This window comes from Leuresthes tenuis, unplaced genomic scaffold, assembly GCF_036924035.1.
Source record: "Leuresthes tenuis unplaced genomic scaffold, fLeuTen1.0.hap1 SCAF_2, whole genome shotgun sequence".
In the NCBI taxonomy this organism is placed as follows: Eukaryota; Metazoa; Chordata; class Actinopteri; order Atheriniformes; family Atherinopsidae; genus Leuresthes; species Leuresthes tenuis.
Window position 1 is genome coordinate 8,152,774 of NW_027325356.1, and position 12,912 is coordinate 8,165,685.

A 12,912-nucleotide genomic window follows, 5' to 3' on the forward strand; every position below is an offset into this window, starting at 1 on the left:
GCACCACAGTGGTTGACCATGCATGTCTCACATCAAACAGCAACTTACATAATTTATTATCCTCTATATTTGGCATCCCTGCATTTAGCATGAAGAAATGTACATTGTAAGTGTGTATCTGTGATATCTGCACATTAATGCTCTGTATTTTCCTTAGGCATACAAATGGCAATCCTAAAACCAACGTCATGGTTTCCACATCCATGTGTGCAAATGAATTGAGTCCTTCTTGACATGCACAGGGTTCCAATCATACTGACATCTGAGTAAGCTGCCCCCAAGCAATCAGCGCATCCATGTTAATCAGCCCCACTTCTACAATCCAGTCCAGTAGGTAGATAATGATCAATCACTTCACACTTTGTCTCCTCAACACAAGCATCCATAGTGTTCTACTTCTTCTCCTCATAGTCTTGTGTGTCCAGTGTGTTTTTACTTCCTTTTGAGTTGCAGGTTGATACAAGTGTACGCTCACTTAGTGTGCTGGCCACAAGAGTGCTTATGGCACTCAGCTTCAAGTGTTTTTGTTTCTTATAAAACAGAAATATGAAAAGCAGGTCACAAAAATATGTTTAAAGGTAATATTACTTTACTTTTTCTATGTAAGTCATTTTGAGACAGCCTTTAAGTTATCTGAACTGTTTGTGTTAATCGTAATGAATGCCTAGCATGGCTTGATAATCATATGTCTTGTCATACCTTATACATTTGAAATTATTTTTTTTTTAAAAAAGCTTTTTATACTCTCTACAGCATAAAAAAACGTAAAAACTGTAAGATGGCTTTGAAAAATAGCCTAAATTAAGGGTAGCTGGCAATTTTTCTTCTTTCCCTCTGTAAATAATTTCATGACCCCTTAAAATTACTTTGTGACTCCTCTCTCCCTCCTAAACTGCAATTCAGAACATTGATCTGGGGCACAAAGAAGCAAGTTATGTCTGTCTGTGTCCACATAATTAATAGTTGGATTTTGATTACTTCATCTTTGACCAAAGTATGTATCATTTTTAAAGAAGAAAATAAAGAATACAGCAGTCCTCTCTCTGGATGATAGATTTGCAACCTGACAGTCTGGTTGATAAAAGACTTGTCATCGAGCTCTGTCCTTTCTTGACAAACAACAAATGGCTCATTCATCCCCTAATAGTTTATTTCATAACTGCACGTTGGCAGTCTAGTCAGTCCAGATTGTCTAAATGGACTGAGGCTCTTTTCTTATGCCCTTAATCATAAGAATTAAGATTAACCATGACATTACAAACTCCCAACTGTCCTCTTGTTGATAAAGAGATCCTAACAGAAACTGGGGTTAACACATGGGTTTTATTTTCCCAACAAAATATAACAGGATATGCTTTACAGCATCTGTTCTAAATATCAGACGCTTTGCAGAACTACCAGCTAATCCTTTTCAATAATAAAAGTTAAAGTCAATAGTGAAAACCAATCTGGCAATTAATGGGCAAATAATAAAATTCATAGGTGGGACTAATAAAGGCTTTCTATTCTATTCTATAATACAGCAGATAAGGCAAAGATGCTGCAACTCCTCTTAAACTACGTTCACACAGCGGGTGTTGGCATTATAATTTAATAGCGACCACCATCAGACTCCAGTGTGAACAGTTTATGGCCCTGAAGTGACCCACATGCACAAAAGAAGACGTGACGTCATACGCATCACGCTGCATTTATGGAAGTAAATATGGATTCTACACATGTTAGCGTGTTTGGATCAATTCTGAAGTTGCTGACTAGCTCCATCAAGGAGTTTGTCTCAGTTAAATGATGCAAAGTCGGATGAAATGCAACTCACATATGTACCCGCTTTAGGACCACATATAAAAGAGGCCTGGGTCTGAAAAAAAAATTTGTTGTTCAGGCAGTCATAAAAATAATCAGATATGGGTCACAAACGTGTAAAAAAAAGTCAAATTTGGGCCACATTTGCCTGCAGTGTAAATGTAGCCTTAGTGAATAATCCATAATAAAATGATCTGGTTACTCTGCGATTGTCTTCTATTTGTAATTATAAAAATTTAATTAAATTTCAGAGCACAAGAGCTGAAAAGGATGTAGCAGGAAAAGGAGAAAATATATCTATTGAGGTATTTTCAGCAAAGTTCAGTTGTATATCACTGATTCCCTGAGAGCTACAGAGCCACTGTCAGCAGCACTTTTCAAAGTTTTCTATAACATGTCCTCAAAGAGGAAAACACAGCTTTCGGGTAAGATATTCCCCCTGATTTCTGACAGCTTTGTTTCCATGGCAACTAATCCACAGGCCGTGGCAGTAAAGAAGTACCTTGTGAACTTCTCAATGAGAGCAAGTCGCTGTGGACTAAGGAGTGGCAGACCGTGAATGTTAATTATATCGCAGACCTAGATAGGAACACAACAAATAAGAGGAAAATTAAGCATTTTGTCCTCGGTCATCTCCTCCAAAGTGCTTCTGTGTCTCTCTTCAGAGCATTTTTAAATACCACTTATCTCATTAAAACAACAGAGAGCAATGACACTGGTCCTTTTCCATGAAAATGTTACCCAAAAAATGTGCTCACTTTGCAAATTTTAATGTCACTTTACATTTATTTAGGTTTATTTAGGACAAATTGTGTAGCAATTTCAGAATGACATTTCTTAATGTGAAAATGTAATTTACAGTATATAATATCTTTAAAAGATTCAAAGAATATATCAAAATGAATATCAAAATATTTTTAGAACAGACATGATTCTATCATGGATATCACTGCATGGAATCACGAACGCTTCCAGAGATCATTGTCTATGAACACAGTTTACAGTGGCTTCCACAAATGTTAAAGCTCTATCATGAAAAGACAAAGCCAAAAGTGAACATGATCCACAAGCTGTCGTGTCCTTTGGGCCAAGTGGGGCAAAGAGGAAAACTGTTTTGTGGTCAGATGGATCAAAAATTTAAAATCTTTATGGCAATAATGGACGTTAAGTCCTTTGGACTAAAGAAGAGAGGAACCAGCCGGTTTGTTATAGGCACTCAGTTCAAAGTCTGCATTCAGATGGTATGGGTGTGTATTAGTGTCCATGGGACTTTCAGTTTGGACATCTAGAAAGGCTCCATAATGCTGAAAGATATATACAGGTTTGCTTCGATCCTGATAACATCTTTTTCAGGGAAGGCCTTGCCTTTTCAGCAAGACTATGCTTGACTGTGTCTTATGTCTACTCCAACAGCGTGGCTTTGTAGAAGAGGAGTCTGGGTGCTGGACCATTCACCAGTTTCCAGACCTTTCCCCAATTTAAAACATTTGGTGCGTCATGAAACACAAACTATGACAAAGAAGACCAAGGAATGTTAAGCATTGCCCTGTCCCAATTTTTGTTAGATGTGTTGTTGCCACCAAATTAAAGATGAGTTAATATTATGTTAATTCTATGCTCTGTTGTGAGTAGAATATCATGAGAATTGCAAATTATTGTGTTATGTTTGGATTTACGTTTTGCCCACTGTCTAAAATTTTTGGGAATCAGGAATGTAAAACTTGGATTTAAACTTTTAGAACCACTCATCCCCATGTATTTATAGTCATTATTTGTCAGTTTTGATCACTTTGTATTTTTTAGTAATTTCTTTGCATTGATTTGCACTTTTTGTTGTCTCTATATGTCTTATTTAGAGTCTCTTTTAAATCATTCTTCACTTTCTTGTGATTACTTTGCAGTTTATGTATTTGGCAGACACTTTCATCCAAAGCGACTTACACAAAAGGTGGCAATCATACCACTACAACAGTATACAACTACACCATCCAGTCCAGTCCCTGAGTTTTGTATTCATATTGTGACTCTTTGTGTTTGTACTAAATGTCTGTTGCCTTTGCATATAATCTGGGCAGACACGTAGCATGTCTGTAGCTGATTTTGTCAGCTACATGATGTGCTTTATTGGTCACTTCGTATTTTGTTCTTATTTTTTTGTCTTTGTTCTTGCATTTTGCATCTCTACCGGTGCACAATAGGATCATTTAGCAATTTATTAATATCTGTAGGATTATGAAAAAAACATGGATGAACCAAACATTTGTGAAAAGATTGGACCACGATATTGAAGGCATCACAAAGGGCACAGTAATCAAGGCAAAAAAGGCATCTGCATGGGGGTTAATTACAGTGCTGGGAAAATTATTCCTGAAAGGGGCTAATGACATGTGACATTAGCAGCTGGGAGCTGATTGGGGATATAATTAGATGAATCATCCAAAAATGGCAAGAAAACAAGTCTTTTATTAGCCAGCCTTCTTAATGTTTCACTGCTTTCAAAGAAACAGGGCAAATCAAGAAAAATCCAATAATGAGCAGCATACAAGAGAAAAAGAAATGGGACTTCTCACAGCCGTTGAAATATAAAAAAAGAATAGTCAAATATATTGAAATGCCAAACTCTGGTTTTGGGGGTTGGTCACAATCTGGATTTTCTTACTAATCAAGTAACAATGAAATGTTCACGCAAGGAAAATTTCAGCTAAGACTCCCTTCTTCACCAACAACTTAGATGGTCTGTTTTGTTTGAGATCCTCAAACATACACATGAACTGGAAAACATGATTCTTTTTTTATTTTATACTAGTTGTTTACTGTGAAAATGAATTTAGTCATTTCCCTTCAGTACCTCCAAGACTCTCTGCAACCTGAGTCAATTTGTCAGCTTGGATGCAAATAGCTGAAAATTGTTTGGAATAAAACTAAACATGCACAAATGATAGCAAAACACTACATTAAAAACTAAGGATCAGAAGCACTCAGCATGTGGCTTCATAAAGAAAAATAAAACTGCAGCTACACAGGGTTGACCATCTTAACAAACTGAGCCACCAAGAAAGAAGGTTATGTGTGGGCCATGTGACAGATCAGGAACAGAAGAAGATCAGAGCTGCTTTGAAGTGTTAGGAAATATTCACAAAAGGGAAAGAAACCGCATTTAAAATGCAACTGGAAACGAGACACGTGACCTTAGCATTGACTCTGAAAAATATAACAGACCAGAAGGTCTGACAGCTTGAGGCAAAATTCTTTTAATTAACTTAATGAACAATAGTGTGTGGTGTGGTGATTGGATGTATATATGAGCTGAATTCATCATGGCTGTTTGTTTTTTAAATGTTTACATTTTCAACCGAGTGAAAAGACACAAGATCTAACAGGCATATGGCCATCTGAGACTATCCACCTCATATTCATTACAACTAAGCACCAAGGCTTAGGGCTAATGGCTAGTGAAGCAGGTTTTTTCCTGTGGTACTTAATTGGGCTGCTGTCCACAGTGACAACATAAAAATCTCAGTAGGATGGTGCACTTGCAAATGTGTGTGTAAGCTAATTGTGTTAGGATCTTTAGTCTGTACATACTACAAAGACAGCAAACTGGTTGGAGTCGATCTTTTGCTCATTTTCATCTGGTTTCAACTTTATATGAACTCAAAAACATGATTTTGTTTATTTTCAGACAACAAGTTCTTCCATGATTGTTTTTGTTAGAACTGATGGAGATGTGAGGATTGGGGACTATGCAACATCTCCCATGTTCACTGCACACATCTTTCTGAGCATATCAGAAATAGCTGGTTACTTGGGCTGATGATAAGTTGGAAAATGTAAATACATTGCCCAACCCTAATAAACAATTTACTCAGCTGCTACATGCAACGTCATACCACTCACATCTCTTGAAACTTTATATATCTATTCATCTATATAAAGATACTGTATACAGATGTCGAAGACAATCCTGGGGGCCAATTCAAAGCCACTTGCATAAGTTGCCACTGAGGGCAACATCTACCAAGGAGATAATAATTATTTATGTCAACTACTGTAGTAAAACTACTGGAAGTTTAAATTTAAGAAAAAAATTGTCAAGTATAAAAAACTGCAAACATTTCTTTACAGTTTATGGTTACTTATGAACAGAACATTGTCATACATGTTTAACTGTTATACCTTTTTTCATCATGCACATAAAAAACAACATTTATCAGCTTCAATTGATCAAGTCCATTATTTGCCCTCCATTGACTTTCACTGGGCTGCACGGTGGTGTGGTCATTAGCACCATCACCTAACAGCACAAGGGTCCCTGGTTCAGATCCCAGCTGGGTTCTTTCTGTGTCTTTGCATCTTCTCCACATGTATCTGTAGGTTCTCTGCGGCAAGTCTGGCTTCCTCCCACCGCTCAAAAACATTGACCCTGGGGGTTAGTGCAAGTGTGGATGGTTATTTGTCTTGTTAGTCTCTGCATAGCCCTGTGATGGACTGGTGACCTGTCCAGGATGCACCCTGCCTTTCACTCAAGTAGCTTTTAACCAAGTGCCTCTATTGTGAAGTGCCTTGCCAAAAGACAATTAGACACATAAAGCAGGTGGAGATTGTACCACCCTTCTGGTTATAGATTAACCACAAACTTTTTCACAAAATTCTGCACCCTTTTTTTCTCCACACATATACACCAAAGAGCCATAACATCATCACCCCCAGCAAGAAGTCTGCTACTGCTTATTTTGAGATGTAAAACCTGGTTAGGAGGAGCAACATTTGCTGCCCATTTGGAGACTTTTTATGCTGAATTATGTATATGGTAGGGACTTAAATTAGGTTTTTTTTTTTCAGAAAACTCTTTCATGACAGTAATTTCACACAGATGTGACAACACAACAGAGGAGTACGCCTCCAACCAACAGCCTGCCAACTCTTACTGAAGGTATTTGTACTCAAAAAAGTGTTCCTGCCTTGCTTTTCTTATGATAACACGAATAATTTTAAAAAATATTTGCTTCATCCCCATCTTTCCTTTTACTTGTCATTTCTTAATTACATTACAAAAAAAAGCATCTACCTTAAAATATCTCGTCTTCATATAGTATTGTTCAGCTTCGTGGGTAGTGACAATAATTAATAGAAGCTGCAGCTGATTGTGTAATTCCTATTTAAGAAGAGCATAATTACATAAAATAGAGTAGTTTCATTGTGATCAGTGCTTGAGTTGTTGAAGCGAAAAAATAAATTAATAGATAAAGAATTAAAAAGAATATGCTGTGAAGCCAAATCAGTCTCTACATGGGCTTGAAGAAAGCGCTCTAAATATGCTTCCTGTTGAGATAGAGAAAACGTACACATCAGATAACAGTTAATAAACATTTAAAAGTTGCAAAGAACAAAAGAAAAATTTTAAAAGAGCTAATGCTATCCTTTAAATACTAAAGAATCAAATTAAATAGGGCTTATGCAAAACAATGAAAAGTTCAATCTTTGTTCAGTTTTTCAGTATAAGGGATTCAGTGTCAACAACAAATCCCACTTTACTTTGTATTCAGTGTGGCACATTTCAGGATGTCATGGGGCTTGGACACTTTCTGAATGGGATTATACTTCTACAACTAAAAGGCAGATGCTTTCCATTTTGAAGTCTTGAAAATTGATTTTCTCTCAAAGGCTATCCCATGATCCGTGTCTGGGGATCCAGCCTTTACAAAGTTATACTAAATCTATTCAGATCAACAAAGACTGGCCATAAGTGGCTGCCAGAAATTAATGTGAATTTTAGAGTCAACCCCTCACTGAGATCTTTCCTTTTTTCAATACAGGCTGCTCACTAAAAGAAAAAAAAATCATAAATAGAAAAATATATGACAGAAAAAAAGCTTGTGAGGATCAAACAGGAAATATGTGGAATTCCTACATGTTTAAAGAATTTACCAAGCAGTACAAGATTATATGTTACATAATGATGAGTGTGCAAAAATATCTGCTATATAGAGAATGTAAATGCTCTGTGCTATTCTTAACATCTATGGAGAAAATCTTAAAAAGACGAAAAGCTGTAAACAACAACGTACTTAAAGCACCTTTTATGGTGTAAATGATCATTAACAGGGTGAAATAGTGTGAGGAAGTGAGGCAACATGAAGAAATGTATTGTGTGTGTGTGTGTGTGTGTGGGAGGGGGTGGGGGGGCATCCTGGCTTGTATTTTTTCTGTGTTAAACTGGGCGTGAGACTGGGAGTCAGGATCTCTGAAAGTCCGTGGTTATGGCTTGTGGTTTTTACTTGGTTCTAACATCTAAGCAGAGCTCTCAAAAAGGAGGAACACAGAAAAGCAGACCCTTCAGAATTCAAGAGGGCATGCTGGTTGCTTGTAGCCTCAGAGCACAAGCTGAAAAATAAACAACTTCATTGCATCAAATGTGTGCTGTTAAGTACGATTTATTCTCAGCGTGATTCAGGCTGCACTCTGAGTTAATTCTTTCTCTCATCACTGTGGGTGATCTTACTTAAAATTCACATGTAGTTTCAGATGCGCTCACAAACTTTCTTTTTGCACTTCTACTGTTCTACAGATTGAGTAAACAATATGTCATATGGCTACATCATCAGGCTTTGATTTTAAAGGTATCGGTGTGTGGATGTTTTGGAACAGAACAAAACCGTTTCTGTTTTTGTTTTTTTTAATGCAACGTTCGCCATTTGCTTAAGCTTTATAATTAAAAGACTTCCCTCATCTGACTGACAACCAAAATACACTCACCGGCCACTTTATTAGGTACACCTGTTCAGTTTCTTGTTAACTAAATAGCTAATCAGCCAATTGCATGGCCACAACTCAATGCATTTAAGCATGTAGGTTGTCAAGACAACTTGCTGAAGTTCAAACCGAGCATTAGAATGGGGAAGAAAGGGGATTTAAGTGACTTTGAACGCGGCATGGTTGTTGGTGCCAGACGGGCTGGTCTGAAACTTTCAGAAACTGCTGATCTACTGGGATTTTCATGCACAACCATCTCTAGGGTTTACAGAGAATGGTCCGAAAAAGAGAAAATATCCAATGAGCGGCAGTTGTGTGGACAAAAATGCCTCGTTGATGTGAGAGGTCAGAGGAGAATGGGCAGACTGGTTCGAGATGATAGAAAGGCAACAGTAACTCAAATAACCACTCGTTACAACCAAGGAATGCAGAATACCATCTCTGAACGCACAACGCATCGAACCTTGAAGAAGATGGGCTACAGCAGCAGAAGACCACACCAGGTGCCACTCCTGTCAGCTAACAACATATATTTATATATATCACTGTACTCCAATGGCCTCCACAGTCATCAGATCTCAATCCAATAAAGCACCTTTGAGATGTGTTGGAACAGGAGATTTGCATTATAGATGTGTAGCCCGACAAATCTGTAGCAATTGCATGATGCTATTGTTGAAAGTATGCCACAAAGAACTAAGGCAGTTCTGAAGGCAAATGTGTACCTAATAAATAAATTAACCTGTTCGCTCAGCTGCCTTCATCCACACTCCTCCATGACAATAGTTTCAATTTAGTGACTTGATTATGTACTTAAAAAATGTGCAGTTTTTGTTTTTTGGGAATAGGGACAACAGAACATCTTTTATTTTCTTACAGAATCTTGGGCTGCACAATGATTTAACTAAATCTTGGGTCTTTAATGTTTAATTTTGAGAGCAAGTAAGTCTACTTCCCTTGAAGAGGTCATAGTTTTGTCATTTTTAAAGAGCCAGAACCGAAGTTAATAATGTCAATTCTACCTTTTTTTTGTAGGTTGAGAGTTTACTTGCAAACCTTGTCGCTATATCTAGACTTAACTTCCTTAACAACATGACGACAATGCTTCTAAACAGCATGCCACTTCTGCTATTGTTTACATACATTTTATTTTCTTATCTTAAGCTTTTGACATTTGATTTCAGACTAACGAAATGGCACACCAAACTGCAAGGGTCAGAGTAAAGGCCAGGGTATTGTCCTGATCAGCATGCAATCCATCCATACATCCATTTTCATTACCATTCAATCCAATTCAGGATGCCGGGGGGATCTTCAACTTTTATAAATCTTCATTCATGCTTAATTATGTAACATAGCACATTAGTACATTTTGATCATACAGATCAAACAGAATTTTAATTATAACAGAGTAAATTTCTACTTTCATACAAACAATTCTACTTGAAACAAATGATCCAAGTATTTGTTCCACCAATGATAATGTTAAACTTGATTTCAAGATGCCAACTCTATTTGCATTCATTCATTTCCTTTTGACCTCTGAAAAAAAACAAGATATGTATCTGGTTGGTCAATAAAACAAATTATGCCAAAGGCCTGCATTTAAGAGTCACCAACTCAGTATGTTTAGACCTCAGACTACAGCACGAATTGATAGAATTCAAATAAAAAGCATCGTTTTAAGAACCTAAATCTCCTGTGAGCATATTGGATGTTCTTATACACTTGACATATATACTATAAATAGAATATTATTTTTCCCATAGCTGACAAAACCCTTCTCTTATAACATTTTATTAAACTTGTATTATCTACTGCTGTTTCCTAATTTTACTCATCAGCATCATTAAAGTTTAATCCCCCTTTCTCTCATTGAATACTCTGTTTGGCCCAATAATTAATTCATAGAGACCTTATTAAGCTTTGTAGTATCTTGTATCTACTGTGGCATAATCTAATGGTATGCAGAGTTGCATCCTGTTAAGAATTATTATACCCTGAGATAATACAAAGATTTTTCTTTCTGTTTATACTCAACCTGATTTCCCTGCACATTGATTTTCCAAAGATATACATCTGCATTTTCCACTCTTGTTTTCATGCAGGATGTTGAAAGAAGAAATCACAACCAGAAACAAGTAAATACCTTGTGTGTTATATTGAAAATATCTAACATTAAATACTCAGCACCATCATTCTCATTCCTGTCTTCTTGTGGAAGGTCTGAAGAACACAAGGCTGAAAATTACAGGCAGAAAATATACTTCAGGACCAGCTGAAATCTGGCAAAAAAGAAAAAGAAAACACTGAAGGAACATCCCTGTAACTGAGAGAAAATTGGGTTGAGTTAGTTTAGCACAGTAGTCCTCACATACACAAACCTGCATGCACCAGCACAATGCAGCCTTGTTATAACCCCCTTCAGTAGAGCTAGTGTTCAGGGAAATCATCCAGGGAGTAGCCACACCTAGAGAAGCCCAGCATTTGACCACAGATCTATACTTAGTGCAAACAACACCAGCTGTGATGACTGAAGAAAGCAGACAACACATCTTCTCCCAAAGATGTTTTCATTGCTTCAATACAGAATATATGTATACCATGCGTGCTACAAATCCCAAAGAAGAGAAAGACATATCGGATTTGAAAGTGTAACTTAACTGCAACTTTGGTCAGTATTTGCAAGCTACATGTAAACAGAAAGCAGCTGCCAACTGTCCAGAGCAATCAGTTCATCATCAGTTCAGCCATGCTGGAGCTGATGACATGTGGGAGGACATGAGGGGAGGGAAGCTGCCGCTTTCTCTTCACTATGTGCACATCCTGGAATGTGTCAAGGCAGTTTGACTGTTACTGTGAGCTTGAGAGATTTCATGAGCTGTACTTATTAGGTTATATATAGAACAAGGCCATGAGTTTATTTCCAAAGGAAAAAATGTGCTCCTTGTTTAAGATGTTTGATTCATTGGTCTGTGATTTTCAGTGCAGTTCTGGGTTAAGTAACTTCTTTGAAGTGTGTTTATCCTAAAGGTGTTTCTGCTTTGGTTTACTACATTTTCCAAGCTGTTATTTATATTAAGGATCCATCTGTTGTTCGATCCAAATTTTAAGATATAAAAACCTTTTACTAAATTTCTACCAAAAGTAAAAGTGATGCAACCAATTTCTCCAGGTCAACAACAACCGTAGACAACACAGTCGATCAAATATAAGCCATATAAAACAGATCCATCTTAGACAGAGTTATGTGATCAATGTTGAAATAATATTCACTGATTTAGCTTTAGGCTACGTCCAGTCAATCATGGTGGGAGGCTGCTGGTGCGTTAGCTTCTGTTAGGTAGATGTTTTGAATTTGATAAAAAGAAAGTGGTGTCATTTTGACAGTATCAGCACTAGTTTTCATATTTATCAAGGATCATTTTAGATGTTTCATTTCTGTGATTTTTTATTCTTTGCATAGATTATGAAACAGTATTTATTACAGTAAGTAAAACACAGCATTATAGCATGGGAATCTTATCCCAGAGGCAAAAAAGGTGGTGGTAATACTTTTTTTTTAACATCTTCGATAAAACAATGAATTTTAAATATTACCTGTGAATTCTGAGAAAAAATGTCAGAACATCTGTCTGTGAACTGAATCCTGAGGGAAAGTGGGTCATGTGCCAAGACAACAGCCCCAAGCACCGAATTTATGTGTTTTGGAATAAGAATGTTGTGAAAGAGCCTGAAGAGATAGTTAATATGTGAAAACATATCAACATCGAGGAGCTGACACTGTTTTATACAGAGAAATCTGTTAAATTTCCTTCAAGCTCATATGCAGACTGATCAACAGTTACTGGAAATGTTTAGCTATTAAAAATGTAATCTATTTCAAAAGTCACAAGAATAATTTCACTGTTTGGTTATTTTAAACTTCAATCTTTTGTATGATTAGTCACAAACAGCTTTAAATACTTATGTCAATTAGAACTAATATAAGAACACCAGTAAGTATAACATAAAACCATTAAACAACACCATTAACTGCAGCTTCAGTGAGCATTCAGATGCATCAACGCCTCTTTAAGCAGTTTAAATATGAGTACAAACTGTTATAAACTGAAAAACTGTGAGTATATTCTAATGTTTGAATTTCATATGAAGTCAATTTGGGCAGGACATTTAAGGTCTGGGGCTGGGATAATACAGCTAAAAGAAGCCTCTGTGCTTTTGGTGTTAATCAGCTTTTCTGTCTCTTATTTAAATGTCATGCATTCTGGTCTATTGTGGTTTCTGTCAACAAACATAAAAAAGGTATTTCTTAATATGTTTCTCCATGTGTGATTATTGAGAATCAGCACAAAA

At 36.7% G+C, this 12,912-nt stretch overlaps 1 protein-coding gene across 2 annotated transcripts in view; it reads right to left on the reverse strand.

Annotated features, from left to right (window-relative positions):
* Nucleotides 1-12,912, reverse strand: part of tspan4a (tetraspanin 4a) — a 146,319-nt gene that overhangs the window by 132,426 nt on the left and 981 nt on the right. The window lies entirely within an intron of this gene.